The sequence below is a fragment of the Triturus cristatus genome, chromosome 6 (assembly GCF_964204655.1).
Source record: "Triturus cristatus chromosome 6, aTriCri1.1, whole genome shotgun sequence".
Taxonomy (NCBI): Eukaryota; Metazoa; Chordata; class Amphibia; order Caudata; family Salamandridae; genus Triturus; species Triturus cristatus.
The window spans coordinates 700,552,804-700,566,174 of record NC_140589.1 but is presented as its reverse complement, the minus strand read 5'-3'; the positions used below and the strand labels follow the sequence as shown (position 1 = coordinate 700,566,174).

At 40.9% G+C, this 13,371-nt stretch overlaps 1 protein-coding gene across 2 annotated transcripts in view; it reads right to left on the bottom strand.

Moving 5' to 3' along the window:
• The window catches only part of ASCC3 (activating signal cointegrator 1 complex subunit 3), a 2,113,369-nt gene that overhangs the window by 564,355 nt on the left and 1,535,643 nt on the right, over nucleotides 1-13,371 (bottom strand). The window lies entirely within an intron of this gene.

Here is a 13,371-nt window from a genome sequence, read left to right as displayed (position 1 = left end):
GCTACGAATTACCACACGTTTTTTACCAGAGAGAAACTGATCTTTCCATACTCAGAGTTGGGTCATGCACGGGGTGTAAAAAGGTTCGCGGCCTCTGCCTATCAGGTGGGGGTGAGTAATCACTTCAGTGAATGTGTCAGGAGCAGCAACGAGTAGAAAAGGTCCCAGAGCCACAAGGGGCCACAAACACAAATGACATGTCCACTCGATTCACTGCAGCGATTTGAAAGCTGTGTACCTGGGTCACACAGCCCCAAGGAGCAAGTGTATGTTCCCTGTAAGTCTCAGAATGTACAGACCTAAGAGTATCCCATTCAAGCACTGTTAGCGAGGGCCGCCTTGCGGCAGGCGAAGTGAAAGGACTTTAAAAATATTTTAGAGTGTTTTTTCTCCTCTTCATTGTATGTATGTATGTATGTGTGCGTGGTTTTATAAAGAACGATACTACTCGTAATGCAACGTCGTTTTTTATAAAATCACATACATACATACATACATACATACAATGAAGAGGAGAAAAACCACTCGAAAATATTTTTTTAAAGTTCTTTCACTAAGCATGCAATTCCTCCACAACATGGCTGCCCGTACTAACAGTGCTTGCTTACAGATGGAAAAACTGTTTGTGAGTGAAACCACAATTATTTGTTTGTTACAAACCTTTCCTAAATGGCACAGCATGGGTTTAGCAAGCAGGAAAAAGAAAAGGCCAGGAAAATGTGTCCCATATCATTGTCACAAATCGGAAAATTCATGACACTTTTATTTACAGAAGCTCAAGTAATTAAGTGGATCAGATGTAGATGTTAGGTTGGCTGATCAAACAGGCAAGAGGTTTCACTTGACTACTACATAGTAGGCACAGATCTAATTTTAAACTAAATATTTGCGGTGGCATTCGGGTTCATTTTATTGCTGGGATGGGAAGGGTCACTGTGCAACCCCCTGCTACATATCACAGTTATGTATCCTGAGTCGCTGTAATTTTATTGAAATGCCTATATATATATTTTTTTTTTTAAATCATTGATGTGGCAGCTCTTCTATGGCTTACGTTCTGGGTTTTGGTAGGATCAGGACTGAAGCTGGCAGAACCAGAGAAGACCTGGCGGTGACACTACTGGAGCATTTCAGACGCTGGCAAGACTGAAGCAGGGGCGAAGAATACAACAGCCAGAGCAAGCCTGGGGAGCTGTGATGCACGAGGACTCTGATCAGAGATCCTTCACATAATGGTAGAAAGGGAATCATCTGACAGGAAGGGGCTGGTTCTAGAACAGGAACCACCTGACAGGAAGGGGCTGGTAATAAAAAAGGAACCACCAGAGAGGAAGGCATTGGAGCCCGAACAGTACCTACCCAACAGAGAGTAGCTTGCCGACTAACGTCTATAATCATTTGATAATTTGTCTCCATTGGTTCAGGCATTCAATGTAGTCAAAAGTGGTATATTTACAGTTTAGTACTTAAAGGTACAAAGCACGGTCCCTCAGAATCAAACACTGGAGCATATTATTCAAGATTATAGTTCTACCCAGATTGGTCTCCTTTTGTAAACAGGGGGCTAGAAAGGCAGATGGCAAACATTATTTTTGCAGTCGGTGCCCGACGAAATCACTTAAATATTTGATTAGGATTAGATTTTGATTACAGTAGAATCAGAGGTTACTGTGCTGAACAAATATACATGCAAAATCGATGGTTTGTTCAACAGACAGCACCACATTTTTAAAAATTGTTCTTTATTGAGTTTTAGTTCTCCATACATCCACAACAATGATAAATATCACAGAGAAAATTGCAGGTGCAGAACTATTAAAGTCAAACTAAAACCGAGTAAAAAGTCCCCAAGCACCTTCTCCGAGAACCACACAATGATAATCCATTGACAAATGGTGTTCAAACCCACATACAGTCCAACACGTGGAACTGCATCTAGTGGGGTTGATGAAGTGGGTAAAGTAAACATAACAGCACTGTTAGATAATTCTTACAAATTCAAGCCCATGGAAAATATACCAAAGTAACAAAAAGAACACCAAAGATTTCTGCATTTGTAATTGATATGCATCCCTTCGATATCTCCAGTGTAAAGTAACAATGTCACACCTCTACTCAAATGCATCCTATAACGAATAGTCCTATACCAAACGAATCGTTTCCGCAAAATATTTTACAGTAAGTCCCTGCAGATGAAGCAAGCCAATAAACTTGAAAATTGTGTTTTTAAAGTATTAAACATTTAAACTAAGAAAAAGTGGGTACCAACGTGGAGTAAATATTGTAACATGGTTTTCGATGAAGGTCACAAATTTGTACAGTATAGTTTGGCAATTTTATTTATGTGACCTGTCTGTATGTGGCATCTGGGGGTCAGATCATTAATCTAGGCAATGTTGGAATAGCTATGCTGTCAGGGCCTTCAGGAATGCCTTAATGAAAAGAGTTATTTATTCACTCCATCTCAGAGATGTAATTTCTCTTAATGTAACCGTTTAATGTGGTATTAAAGAATATTATCCATTGCGGTATTCTATAACTATTGACTGGGAGAAGAACTATGAACACAGTTTGAGTAGAAAGTTGAAGCTCCTTAAATACCAGACCACATGATGTATGAATGAACCACCAGCCACCTCTCTCAATAAAAGTGTTTTGACAGCATGGGAGTTTTGTTGTGATGTATTGGGACCCCATTACATGACCTCATTCTTAATACATCACAAAGCATAACGCCATCCGCATCAGTGAGACAATACTATCCATGTCCACAATCACTAAAAGCTCACATTTAAATGATTTACAACCATACACCTGTGAAGCAAAAACCTAAGTGTGATGTTAATGTGGACGACAACAGGACCAAAAGAAATTATCTTGTTCCGATGATGATCTGAAGATTCACTTGAAACGAGTCCTTCTCATCATGTTTGAAACGGGTCCTTCCCATCATGTTGGAAACAGGAAGCACCATCTGTTGAAGCCCTCCATATACCAATAACTCATTTGTTTCTATATCACACATTTGATTCTAAGCAGAATCTGTCCATCTGATTGTATTTCAGCCATTAAATCACAAAAAAAGCTCTCTAGGAGGTAGGAGGAAGATAGACAGAAAAACATGAAAAAGATGTAAAATAAGTCACCAATAACTAAACAGTGAGAAAAATGATTAAAGGGCAGATATCACTGCTTCATGCACAAGGTATCTTTTAAGGGTAAGGAACCCCATAAAATAAGCCATAATCCCATCCAGTGTAGATATTACTAACTGAATACTAACATATTGTATCGCAGATGTACCAAAAAAGGACTCTTAATGTACAATGGTTTCATGAATATCCCAGTCTCAAACAGAAGCTTGGAGTGAGAATGCAGAACTAGGAGATAGTGAAGGGTTTTGTCATAATAAACCGAACTTTCTGCATTTTGTTTGGAGGGGATTGAGATATAGATTTTGTTTTGAGCAACCTTATTAGAAAATCCTGACAAAAATAGAGCAGTGCCACCATATTTTAGGTAGCATATTGTTCTCCAGGGTGTGTCAGAGTGCAAAGAAAAGTTATGGGAGGATTTGAGAATTATCTCCTCTATCACCAGGAAGCTGTGGGGACAGGATAGGTTGGAAGATTGCTCTAAGAGACGAGACAAAGAACTGCAAACAAGAGAAGAGAGAACAAAAAGGTTTGTAGTGAGCAAGTGTTGGAAATGGTCCTTTCTACAGGGTCATCCCACAGGCATTTTGCCTACCTCCTCTACGTTTGCCACTGCCAAACATTGCTAAAGTGCATGTACTCTGTTCCTAAAACATGATAATATTGTTTTCTCCCAGATTGGCATATTTAATTTACCAAACAAAACAAGATGATGGATGGTGTACTGAAACGTTTCAACCAAGAGATCTGGGTTGAATCTATTGATCTTTTGCTCAAAATGCCACCCCAGTTTAGACCCGGACATATGCAAATCAGTCTTGACACTGCTCCTCAAGAGGGCAGTCCAGCCCGAACTGCCAGACCAGGAAACAAGCATCCTAGGATTAGTTTCAGGTTGTCACCCTTCATCAGCCAGAATTCCGTCCATCATCTGTTCTTTTTATATTTAATTTACCTACAAGTAGCTAGTAAAGTGCTCTGCATGTGCCCACAGCCTGTAAATCAAATGCTACTATTGGACCTGCAGCACTGATTGTGCCACTCACTTAAGTACAGTAACATCTTAAAGATTTTGGGGGCCCTGGGCCAAATGTATTTTGGGGGACCCTGTACGGACCAGCTTTGAATTTATGATCCAATTTCAGCTCTTTCATGCCCTCTTTGTCGAGGTCACTGACATGGCACAGGCCTTCAAATTCTAAATATGCTTGCATCTAATACTTATGGATAGTGATGTGTTTTCAATATTATAACAGCAGCAGCTCGCTAATATTACTGCCAGTAATCGGTCAGTGACACCCTCATATTTCTTCTATATGAGGTCCTGTTTTGAACAAAACAAAACTTTTTTTCTGGGTGTGCATGATACATTAACACATTTCTTTGCAAAATGTCTAATAGTCTTCGTAACATCACCCACATTAAAAATAAATTAAAGGAAAACGGTATATAAAACAATCTGTTTAAGAATTAGTCAAGGTCATCAGGGCAAGACTCTGCAGAACAGAGCTGGCTCTATCAGGGAGCCCCCTAAAAAGACTGGGACCCTGAGCCAGAGCCCACTTTACCCACGCCTTAAAAGGTTTCTGCTTAAGTAGCCCTTTAACCATGACTCAGGCCTGCCATTGCAGAGCCTGTGTGTGCAGTTTGCACTGCCATTTTGACCTGGCAAATATAATCCATTTGACAGGCCGAAACCTTCCCTTTTAATACATATGTCACTCCTATGATAGACACTGTGCCTCCTAGAAGGTAGGGTGCAATGTATTTAAAAGGCAGGACAAGGACTTTTAAGTTTTACATGTCCTGGTAGTGAAAAACTCTCAAATTTGTTTTTCACTACTGCAAGGCTTATCTGTACCATAGGATAACATTGTGACTACCTTATTACACTTTATAAGTGAAATTCACAAATGTGAAGAGATAGACTTTTCAAGTTTGGGGTCTCTGGATTCACAATTTAAAATCACAACTTATGGTGAAGTTGGATTTTAAATTGCTATTTTGAAACTGCCACTTTTAGAAAGTTTCCATTTTCTTACTTTAGCCATTTCGTGCCTGCTGCATGTCTCTGATACACGTCTGGGGAGGGTGACAGCTGGGCTTTCTGTATTTCCCCCAGACTGTCACAGACAATGGGAGCTTAGGTGTGACTTGATGGGAGGCGCTGGATCCGGCCTCACTTACACCTGAATAGGCTGTGTCCTGTCCCCACAAAAAGGGATGCATACCCCCTGTACTGCATCTGGAGCAGGAAGGGAGGCCCACTGTGGGCTTCGAAGGTTCATCTTTGAAGTTTCCCCCACGGCAAAAGGCACAAATGGGTAGAAGTACTGGAACTCTGACACTACCACTTCAGTACACTACTGGACCTGTGGAAACTCTGCCAGGAAGAAATACTGCTGTGATGCTAAAGGACTGCCACTCGCTGCTTTGCTTGACTCCTGCCTTGCTGTGCTGCCCTAGGTGAGAAAGACTGGAACTGCATCACTTCACCCCAGAGTGACTCCAACGCTTGCTGGCTTGCCTACTGATCTAAAGTATCAGGGACATAAAAAACGTCCAACTCTTCTGCTGCTGCACCTGGACTCTTCCATCTGTGAGTCTGCCCTACCAAATGATGCCACCCCAATCCAGGACCGTTCGAAGTGAGGCCTAAGGTGCTTGCTTCAACAAAACCCACACATTCTCTATGGAACCAGTGTATTGATGCCCTTCTGTGGATCGAAACTGGTGCTTCGTCCCCTGCTGCATGACCAGAACACTGCTCCTGCTGTACGAGCCGACCCCGCATCACCTTTGGAACTAGCACTGTGCAACGCTATACCCCAGGTCTTTGCATCCCCAAAGACAGCCTCGACGACGAGCCAAGAACTCCGCATCGCAGCCCCAGCACTCATCAGTTACTGCATCGACGCTGTAGCATGGACTAGGACCAGAGCATCGCTGCCATTGCGAGGATGGACGCCGATTCATCGCTTTGGCTGCACCCTGTTTTTTCTTCTATGTCAACGCAGCCAGGGTCAGATACTTTTGTTCAGAAGGCCCAAGTGAGTCCCTGTACCCGGTCCATGCTCCATCGCCATCAGTCCTAGCCCCGCGAAACCAGATATCCCAAGTAAGGGCTTATTGCTTCTAAGTGCTATTTTACAGTTTATTGTTTCAAAAATCATATCTCAAGTTCTAATCATTGGATTCTGTTTGTTTTAGCCTTGTTTTATTATATTAAGTTCTATTTTTCTAACCTGGTGTGGAACCATTTTCTGTGGTGTTTTCACTGTTTTAAGTGTTGCACAAATACTTTACACATTGCTTCTAAGTTAAGCCTGACTGCTCTGTGCCAAGTTACCAGAGAGTGAGCAGAAGTTAATTTAGGGTTTGTCTGCTTCTTACCCTGACTAGGTTTATGGTTGCGGCTTGACTAGGGCTCATACCCCAGTCAACCTACAACCCAATTTCTAACAGCAAGCAAAACACAAATGTCAACTGCCATCTGATAAGCCGGAGAAGAAACCAAAAATGAAGGAAGCTCCTTGGATCACTGTGGGTATGAATCGCCTGCAGAATGCACAGAAGGTACAATATCTTGACACAGACGAATAAGGAAATGAACAAGAGCAAAGGGCAAATGTGAACTTCACTACAATCAAAATGGTAGCAGAAAGTTGTAAAGGACAGTAGAGTATTGGGGCCCAAGGAAAAGATCAGTGGAGAAAATATCTCGGAAATATTAGAATACAGTTATTTGGATAGTAGAATCCAATAGATAGTAGGACTTTCTTAGAATGAATTCTGACAGATCCTCAACTAGAGGATACAACATAACCTTGAGAATACCCATGGAGGAGCAAGACCTGAAGAGCTCTGAAAGGGAAGTTAATTTTCCAACAAACAGATAGAACTACAGGTCCCTCACTAAAATAAAAAAGATTCAAAGGAACTGAAGAGGCTACATCAAAAACAGAATTTCTTCCAGAAGTATTGGGGGATAGGATGTCAAGAGAAAAGAGTTGTTAGCATCGTGTTTAATTTGGTGTTATACAATCGGACAAGATTTTAAAAATTAATCTTGTTTGCATTTCTTTTATTGATCTTTCATTATTCTGAGTTAATATTATTTGGTTATGCCACAGGTCAATTGTCTACAATTTGTAATTTTAGACGGTTTACTTTCATTGAGAAGAAATCTTCTCATCCACTCCTCCTTTTCTGTCTAAATAACCTATCATCCTCTCGTCCCCATCTGGGTTGCATGACGTGGTAGGTGTCTGCTAATATCCAGAGCAGGTCTATTGCCGTAAACAAATTCCTACTACCTTGTTTGATGTTTTGCTTTAATAAAGGAGGACTTGGGCCAATTGAAATTAATATATGGCTGGACTCAGATCATTAAGGGCAATCAAGAAAGAGCACTGTGATCATTTATCACTATTGTAAATGTTAAACAAGTTAAAAAATGTACAGCAACCACAGTGGCTTGAGGGGGGAGATTCAGAATAGAGAAGTGCCACACGGTTAATTCACTAGGAGAGAACTGGATCAGACCGGAAAGAACAAATTGTCCTGGAATTTTTGGATCCTAAATACATTACATATTTTGCTAAGAAATGCCATGTATTTACAACTAGAGGCATAGATGGAAAGGCTAGATGGCCAAAGGTACAGAGCCTCTGATGGGACCATCTCTCATCGTGCATGAGAATTGCATCTTCCCCACAGTGGCTACATTCTAGGAAGTTCTCCTATTCTCATTCTCAATGGCCAGTTGTGGGGCCAATAGAGTAAAACTAGTGTCATTCGAGGCATCATAAACAACATTACTGTGACAGCGCATTGGATCTAACGGTGTCAAGGTAATTAAGCCACCCGCCACAAATAAAGCAAATAAATCTACCTAGGAAAAACACCAGTGTCATTGTGCAGCAGTATGCTGTTCTTTTACACTAAATCAATAAATTACTGTCGACCAGTTTTATCTTTTTTTGCACCCCAATTAAATCTGTATAGGGATGCGGCAAAGTCGCTGCAATAACTCAAGCAAAAGCAGCCAGACATCCTGATCAGCAAGTTACAATAGCCTTGAAAGTTTTAAACTGACCAACATATCTTTTTTATTCGTTTTTGGACATTTTCAATCAAGAGAGGAAAGGGAAGAAGAAAAAGGGCAATTCGCATCGATTATAGGACAAGGGGGTCCAAGGATGGCGTGACTACTCTGCTCAGAGGAAGCTGTTGAGTTGTCCACAGCTGACATTTTTACACCATAATAAAAATAAAAATAAATACATATTAAAATGCCGTATGTCTGGAGATTTCAAAATTACATGATATATATCTGAAGAAATCTCTAACGTTTTATGGAAAGGGTTATATCATGTTTTTTCAAAGGAATCCGTATGATTCCATGAAAAAACAAGGATTTTGTTGTATTCCATGATGAATTACGTTTAAATTAAATTATGTTGCGTCCAGATCTCTCAAAGCACCTGCTTTTGGTTTGCAGTCTACCTGACATGCTTGCCAGCGCCTAGAGGCTGATTGGTAGGTAAACACGGGCAGATACAAATGCCCTGATTACAATTGATTTTTCCGGCACAACCCAGGGGCTTTGTTGAAACGATTTCACGTGCTGACCTTTTCCTTCACTCTCACTTGCTTTGCGCCACCGATTGAAACACCTTCCCTGCTCGAGTCTGGGTATTTCACTCACAGGAAACAAGCCGGCCTCTTTTCGCTGCGGCCACAGGTTCGAACTGCGCTTTAAATGACACAACACTGGCAAAATGGAGCCGTCTCGTACAGCGTAAGAGGGATTATTAAGCGGGTATCCCTTTGACTGCAAACATCAGGCACATTTTATAATGTTGCTTACCCAAAGCGTTGTAACTTTGATGTATTACTTCACCTGCACAGTGCAGAAGGAAAACGCCCTATATTTTAGTTTTTTACATGTCTTTTTCTTTTCTTTTTTATAATTTACTAGCAGCATTCCCGTCTTGTTGGGCACAAACACAACGCTAACAACCCCACGTGACACGCGAAGAGCAGACTGGGCCGTGATTCCATTTGTCTTATTTCATTAGGTTTTATATTCGGCTGGTCTGAAGAGATTCGATAAGCAAAGCATGTGTCAGCAATGTAGGGAATTAAGCGTCAAAGTCAAATAAGTCGTCCTTCAGCACAGCCTAAGTAACGTGAAGCGTCTCAAACACTCATTTTTAACGTAGCCATTTTATATGTTCGCAAATTATGTGATCGTGAGTCCTGCATAAGGGTGGAAAAATCATGTTGTTGTTTTTTAACAAAATGTTTGGTTCGCTATGATCGCCCTCAGCTCAGCTTTCAGAAACAGAGGGAAAAAATCATTTTAATATCCTGTATTTTCTACATGTGTGATTTCCACCATCCATCAAGTAAGTCGGGGAAACAGGAGCAAAACCCATGGGTGAGCCCAGAAATGTAGACCAAATTCTGCAAGGAGTAATTTGCTTGCAACCTCAAGGTTTTTTATAAAGAAACTAATATTGCAATTTAAAAACAGTGAAAGCCAGAAAAAAAGGAGAGCCTGGCAACAGGATTTTTATCAGTACCTTTGCACACTGAAAAGGGATCTATGGAAGCTATATAATGTTTGGATTACTTATCGGTAAGCTTCATTACGACAGTTCCACATTCCTCGTCCCATTTCTTTCTGACTGCAGTATAAGGCTCGCCTCTCCTATGCACTCTACGCAAGCCTCCTGCTATTTCTTAAAAAAACACATCATCCTCTTTAAGTTTTAAAGGGCCATTATCCCATCAAACGTCCTGTTGTTATAAAGCTACCAAAAACTACTCCCTGTACACCCAAAAAGAAAAGAGTGGCAGTATCGTAATGAGGCAAGGGATTTGGAATCAGAGTAATAAAGATTACAGGTAAGTAATCCAAACATTGCCTCTTCATCTTCATTCCTCGTCCCGTAACTGACTTACTGCAGGAATACCAAAGCTATGCAAATCCAAAGAAACACCTTCATGACAGATTTACTGCAAAACTCTAACTAGAACACAGAAAATTAAATCGTCACATAGTATACAGCAGTTTCATACCTTTCTCATTCTCAAAACATATTGTACCAAATTTTAACTCAGAATTGTGAGCCAAATTTAAGCTATAATGCTCAACAAATGTCGATAGATTTGCTCTGCTGCAGAACACAGGTACATAATAGAGACTTCACCCAATTCAGCCTTAGAGGCCACCATCCTTCTTGTTGGTCAAGCTTGAACTGAACCAGGAAGCTCCACACCAGAATCCGAGTAAGAAATGTAAATCATTTCCTTAATCCAACGAATCATGGTAGAAGGGGAGGATTTGCCACCTTTATTGGAATCACACCTATAATCAGCAGACCTGGTCAGGTAAATATTTACTACTTTTTCCAGGTCAGTAAGTGACTCCCCTTCTAATCATCAGAAGAGTAAAAAATGAAAAAAAACATGGAAGAACTATCTTCTGGGCTGTGTGAAATGCAAAGAATAGGCAGACCTAGTCAAGTAAATATTTACTGCTTTTACCACATCAGTAAGACACTCCACTTTGAATCATCAGAAGAGTAAAGAAAATGGAAGAACTTTCTCCTGGGGCTAGTGAAATACAGATTCAACCACTGGCACTAACCGGGAACTTTATCTCAAAACTACATGGGCTTCGTAAATGTTAAAATAAACAGGGTAACATATCAAAGCAGTCAATTGTCTCAGCCTCCTAACAATTACAATGGCCACCAAAAACCCTACTTTAAGAGTCAGAAATTTAAGAGAGAGTTTTTATAAAGCCTCAAATGTGGTTTCTGAAGTTCCCCCAAAACTAGGAGGAGTTCCCATCCGGGGAAGGTGTTCCTTAATGTTGGTCTCAAAAGGTCAAACCATTTAAAGAGCCTCAAAATCCAATTCTCAGCCTTCAAAAGAGACCTCAATGAGATCAGACAGTCTTAATTGCAAACCATTGCACCATTAAGGAGGAAAAAGATAGTCACTTCTTAAAGCCATTCTGCAAAAACAGCAGAACATCCTCTAGACTACAAAAAAACTTTCTATCCTTGCACCACTTAAGCAAAGAGGCCCAATGCTAAACATAAGCTTTATGAGCAGAATGTTTTCAAGAAGCTTAGATAGCCTCAGTAACAGAAATGGACAATTCTAGTTTCCTAAGGCCCTCCCTTTCAACTTCAGACTCATAATCTTAACCTCTGGAGTCAAGCAAGTAGGAAGTGACGAGGAAGGAGCAACAGACATGGAATGAGAGGAAGAATCCATAATTAGGACATTAACACATTAACCTCTCCCTTAGCAAAGGAAACCAATGTCTTAGGGTCCAGAACGCGCAAACAAGAATGACCTCTCCCTTCTTCCTCGAAATTCTCGCAATTAGACACAAATCAAAGGAAACTGAGGAAATGCGAACAGAACGGCTATTGGCAATTGATATTTTAAGGCATTCACTCCTGCTGCAAGATGATCCTGAAATCTCAAGAAGAACAGGGGCAGACAGGCATTGTGATAGTCCATAAAAAAGAATCACAGAGGCCTGCCAAACATTAGGCAAAGATTCTGGAACACCTCTATTGATAGACTCAGATTCTGGGAAGATGGGAATACTCTGCTCGGGTATTTAACACATTGCTCTTGCCCTGAATATGTACTGCCCTGAGAGATTAGAGATTCTTATTTGCACAATCCATTAATGACTGAACCAATTGGTTTAGGGAAGATAACTCCGTTCAGAACTGCTTGCTCAGATAAGACATCGCCCCGGAATTGTCTGTGCTCACTAGCACATTTGAACCCATAACGTTGTGAAACACCTGAAGAGCATTCCGCACAGCTTTGAGTTCCTTCCAATTCGAGGATCGACTTCTCTCCTGACTCAAAAATAGTCCCTGAACTGTTCTTGATGTCAACACTGCTCCCCATCCCCCAATTGCTAGCACCCATAAAGTCTCCTACTGAAGGTTGAGGGGAAAGAGAAATATCCTTCTCTAAATTGCCAAAAGCTAGCAACCACTAAGGTTGACCTATTAAGCAGTGAGAAATTAGAATAGAGTGGCTAAAGCCCTTTGATGCTGGACTCCAACGATGAAGAATATGATCCACCAATAGACCCAGATGGCTTCAGGTCAATGGAATACACTGGCTGCCAGAAAAAGAAAAAAGGTCAAAGTCTCATGTAACCATCAAAAAAATTATAGCCTTAAAAAGCTACAAAAGAAACCTAGCATGTCCCCTTGGACTCCTAGAAATTCTCTAGCAAAAGTCTGGTCTGTATTCAGAAGATTTGACAGTCTGTAAAAAAGCTTGACTCTTCTTTCCACAGGCAGACAGGCTTATGGAACCAAGCTCCAATGAAAACAAGACATTGAGATGGAACCAATTTAGATTTCTTGAGATTCAGAAGAAACCCAAAAGCCTCTAGAGTGCACACCACCTGCGTTAATACCCTGATGAGATATTCCCTGGAATGAGACAGCATTGAAAGATCACCCAGAAAACGGTGGACTTGAACCCCCTCCTTATAAAGAATGGCAACCACTTGAGCTAAAACCTTGGTGAACGCACAGAGGAGGCTTTTAGACTAAAAGATAGTACATTCAATTACCAATGGGAATCTCCCACTGTAAACCTCAGAAACCACAGCCAATCTGCTCTGCTACGAACATGCAGACTGGCGTCCTGGAGATCTAGGGGTGCTAGAAATTCCCCTTGGTGAACGCACAGAGGAGGATTTTAGAGTAAAAGATAGTACTTGCAATTACCAATCGGAATCTCCAACTGCAAACCTCCGAAACCACTGCTGAACTGCTGTGATAGGAACATGCAGACAGGCGTCCTGGAGATCTAGGTGATGATGCCAAACAATATAAATCACACTTAATAAAAACATAGGCAGAGCACAGTTTTTTGTGCTTTCCATGAAATACAAGCTTGTCACCATCTGGTTGGTTTGGAGTGAAGGAAGCAGGTATGGATTATTATTATTTTTTAATTAGTGCTGTCATTAACAGTAGAATTAAACTAAAATCGAATCTTTGAAACGCATTACATCAGCCCAAACTGCTTACCTTAAAAACGAGCAGAATCAACGCTGTCTGCCCTGTGTCTCCTTAAATAGAAACACAGACCTAGCAACTTTCCCTCATCTGACAAGAGTGGGCCTTTACGCTACCAACAAAGCTTT